Source organism: Mus caroli, chromosome 11 (genome assembly GCF_900094665.2).
Source record: "Mus caroli chromosome 11, CAROLI_EIJ_v1.1, whole genome shotgun sequence".
In the NCBI taxonomy this organism is placed as follows: Eukaryota; Metazoa; Chordata; class Mammalia; order Rodentia; family Muridae; genus Mus; species Mus caroli.
Window position 1 is genome coordinate 23,575,495 of NC_034580.1, and position 4,785 is coordinate 23,580,279.

At 40.3% G+C, this 4,785-nt stretch overlaps 1 pseudogene; it reads right to left on the reverse strand.

Moving 5' to 3' along the window:
* The window catches only part of LOC110304175, a 3,978-nt pseudogene extending 896 nt beyond the window's left edge, over positions 1-3,082 (reverse strand).
* Positions 3,083-4,785: the final 1,703 nt, after the last annotated feature.

Below are 4,785 nucleotides of genomic sequence, written 5' to 3' on the forward strand. Positions count from 1 at the left end.
GAACTATGACGATCAGCTGCAGAGTGACCATGCTCATCAAGATTTAAAAAATTAATAGTAAAGAGTGCCATGGAAACAGCTACTCTTGGTATGGAGGGTATTACTTCATCAACTCCACCTTTTTGTTTTATTAAATAAGATTTGATAGTGTGATGAGCACGTTCCACAATGCCTTGTCCTTGTGGATTGTAAGGAAGGCCAGTCAGATGGGAAATATTCATTTGATGGCAAAATTGTTGAAACTTATTAGAGACATATGCTGGCCCATTATCAGTTTTTATAATTTTAGGTTTACCCCAAGCACTCCATGCCTCTAGGCAGTGCTGTATTACATGTGAGGCTTTTTTCACCTGTCAAAGGTGTGGTAAACATGATGCCAAAACAAGTGTCAATTGACACATATAAGTATTGACTTCTTCCAAAAGAAGGAACATGTGTGACATCCATTTGCCAGACCTATAATGGCCTTATACCATGTGGGTTTATTCCCATATAAGGGATAGGTAAGAATTCACAGCAATTTTGGCATTGAGTAACAATTTCTCTAGCTTCTTTTCTAGTTAATGCAAAGCAGCGGCATAAAGTTTCAGCCGTCACAGGAAAGCGCTTATGAAATTCTTTTGCAGCTTCCGTTCGTGAAGACAGGGCAACGGCTACAATTTTTGTTGCTTTATCTGCCAAATCATTCTCATGAGACATCGGACCTGGGAGGCCTGAATGTGCTCTAACATGAGTAATATAAACAGGATGTCTCATGTTGAGTAAAACAGACTGTATCTGTTGAAAAATGCCAGCAACTCTGCTAGAGAATTTAATTAATCCAGCTGCTTCAAAAGTATTAAGTGCATTAACCACAAAGGAAGAGTCAGATACAATATTAAGTGGTCCTGGGAAGGCCTCAAGAACCTCCAGTACCACTAAACATTCCACAACTTGAGGTGAGGTTTCATTATATTGTTTAGATACTACCTTACCATTAACCACATAAGCACCTATACCAGTTTTTGATCCATCAGTATACACTACAATCCCATCTGTGAGTGGATTCTTGGATGTTACTTGCAGAAACACTATAGCCTGACTCAGGGCAAACTGTAAAATTGGATGCTTTGGGTAATGATTGTCAATCTGTCCTGAAAAGGAGGTGACTAAAACAGCCCAACCATTGGATGTAGCTACCAAGGTCTGAACTTGTATAGAGGTATATGGTACAATCAAAAGATAAGGTTTTTTCCCAAAATAAGTAATAGCTGCTTTTAACCCTCGAAATGCAAGTTGTGCAACTGCATTAGGGTACCAATAGCCACTTTCAGACATGAGGTTGGTACAAGCATTTCCTCATGGTTTGCTGTTGCACATATCAAAATTTTGCTTTTAAAACACTTTCATCTGACTTAACTAGGTCATTCAAACTACATGCAAAAGATGCTCTGTGTACAAAAACATCAGATTTAATTTTAAAGCCATGTGTTACTAGGAGGTTGAGGGACAAAATGTTTTTCTTGTTTGTATTTAATATAGGGTCCCATGTATCTGAAAAATAACCTTGATGTGTTAATTTTTCTGTCTCTACCTCCTGTGTGAGTGCTGGGATTATAGATATGCATTACCATTCACAGTTTAAAACTTTTAAAATTAAAATCAAAATTTGGAGAAATTATTTGGAGAAAACATCAAGGTATAGAATGGGAAAAGTTATAACAAACTCTGCGCTCTGCTATATTCGAGCGCTTTTGCCTTTGCAGAATGGCGGCAGCCAAACCTGCATTAGAGAATGGTCCTCCAAGCTCTCGGCAAATCCTTAGCCAGTCCTGCAATCCTTTGCTCTTTCTAGGTGTAATTGCTATCCTGCACTCCTGTGTAGCCTGTTCAAAGACCAGCTGCTCTATTAGGGGCATTGCCTGCTCTGGATGCCTAAAGATTCTTCCTGCAGCATCCATCATCCTGGCTACAAATTCTGAAACTGGCTTTGAGGTCCTTGTATAATTTTTGTCAGATGTCCTCCTGCCTCTCCTTTCCTTGAAAGTGCTTTCCACACCTTAATGGCAGCAGCTGAAACCTGAGCGTATGCTCCCCAATTATAATTTGTCTGATTGGCTGCATATGGTCCCTGACCTGTCAGCAGATCAAACGTACTATTTATCTGATCACCTTCAGCGGCGGCATTAGCCCTTGCTTGCATTTGAGAGGCATCATACCATAAGGCTTTCCATTCTAAATACTGTCCCATATTAGTGAGCACAGCCTTTGCCACCATTTGCCAGTCTCCCGGAGTCATGGCCAAAGTAGCAAGTCTTTCAACTTGAGATAAAGTAAAATTGTCACTAACTCCATAATTAAGGACCTATTCGGCAAGTTCTTTGATCTGTATGTGCTCCACAGACATAGGAAACATCTGCTGTAATTTTTGCCGCTCGGAGGGATAAAAGTATCTGAGCGAAAATTTTCCACATAAGGTGGAGGGGCACTAGGGCCTGAAGACCAAACAATGACCTAACCCTTGCTTCCATTCCTTTTGGACTTCCTCTCTGATTCGCTAGGCCATCTTTCATCAGGATGATATCTATCTTCCTCATAAAGAGCTGCTTCCTCCTCCAAATCTTCCTCATCAGTGGGACTAAGCTCCTCACTTGAATCCGAACCATCAAGTCCCAGAGCCTCAAGCTAAGCTACTTTACTGAATAAAGACTCTTCTTTTGGGGGGCCCCTTTTCCCACTCCTCTCTCTTCTCTCCTGGGGCGTCCTTTCACCATTCTCTCACTTCCTCGAATCCAGGGTCCGTGGAAGGGCCTTTTTTCTTAGGTATACCCTTTTTTCTTTGAGCGCCTAATCCTTTACCCTGCCCTGTTTCTGACATGCTGTCTTGAACCTCCTCCAGCACCCCCTGTTCTGCTTTCACTATAAGGAAAAGGATAAGTGCCACAAGAACAATTACGAAGGCTTCCACTGCCCCTTCTAGTTGTGGAGAAAGACCAGAACCAAACATGCCTCTCAGAGCTTACCTTGGAAAACTAACCTGACTGCAGTTCTGAATCCACCCCGCGAATGGAGGCTCTCCTCGGTGCTGGCGATGGTAAGGCATTCCCGGGTTTCAGCACCACTTCTCGTGCACTATTGTCTCACCAGCAAGAACACACACACGAACAACCAGATCCTTCTGCAGCAATTCTTTATTATGCTAGCTTCAGCATGAAGAGGAAGATCCCGAGCCCCAAAAAGGCGCTGCTTATATACACCTCAGTGTGGCGTGTCCATACCTGATTGGCTGCTCTCTCAGCATGCCCCAGGATTGGCAGTGACTTGGCACGAACACACTCTTGCACATGCGCATATTGCTTGTTTACCAGTTAGGCCACGTAGGCCCAGGGGAAACCAGCACCATCTTGTAATGGCGATTGCAGATTGATAGGGACGGCTTCCCACATTCATGGACCACTCAACTCCTGAAGAGCATATTCTGAGAATGTCTAAAGTTAATAAGTAGAATATATCATCAAAATTCTTGTAAAGCAAAGAGGAGCAGCTTTTTTATAATGTAGGAATATGAGTCCCCTAGTAAGTCCTTGTTCACGTGCATTACAGTAGTCAACACAACATGGAAAAGAGTATGAGCCATAATATTCCTGAGATTTGATTAGAAAATTGCAATGCTACTTAATATGTATACTACTGGAATCTTGTGTTCTTAAAACTTTTCTTGCGTTATGTCATTTAGTTATCACAGTTAACCCACTATTTAAATTATTAACTATATCTATTTTAGAGATAAAGAAATAAAGGCTTAGATTAAACAATGTACCCAGTATCTTCCATACAGTAAGCAGTATTTGGGGGAGCCTATGAGTTTTTCTGATATTACAGGATTTTGTCAATGATATAGCATACTATTTCCTCAATGACCAGGTTTCCAATAATTTATTCTGATACTCTATTATTTTCTTAATATAATTCTATGTGTCTCAGGAGACAGAGTGCCCTGGCCATTTTTGGCTAGACCCTCAGATGCTCTCAATTTTAGTAGAAAAGTCAAATATATATAAATAGAAAAGTTATCAATTGACTTGAGACAGTACTTGAATATTAATTAATTAATTAATTAATTCAATATTGTCAATTAATTGAATTGATAATAATTGTCAACAGAAGAAAGAAGCTATGTTTTTGTCTGGTTTTGCATGTACAATCACATATTTGAAGTTATAAATGTGGTCTTAAATATAATTCTTTCTTTCTAGGGATGTGGCATAATAGAGTTGATCACAGAGTCTCTCACATGCTCAGCAAGCTCTCTACTATGTATCAGCATTCCCAGCCCTTAAACATCATCTGTCAGTTATTTCTGTAAGAATTGAGGCCAGTAAATTTGCTTTGGTGCCTTCAGTTCAGCAATATATCTACCAGACTCATGCGCAAGCACAGTGAGTTATGTCTATAAACACAGAAAGTGACACTTCATGCTGTAACTCTTGCAAATATCAGGAGACACATATATAGCTTTTATTCACCCAATATACAAATTGTGTGCTCTAAATACAAAAAGTATGTGTTCTAAAAAGAGCACAAAATCAGAGATCAATTATTTATAATCAATATCTACTTTTTTTTTTTTTTTTGGTTTTTCGAGACAGGGTTTCTCTGTGTTGCCTTGGCTGTCCTGGAACTCACTCTGTAGACCAGGCTGGCCTCGAACTCAGAAATCCGCCTGCCTCTGCCTCCGGAGTGCTGGGATTAAAGGCGTGCGCCACCACGCCCGGCCAATATCTACATTTTTATCATTTAGAGTAA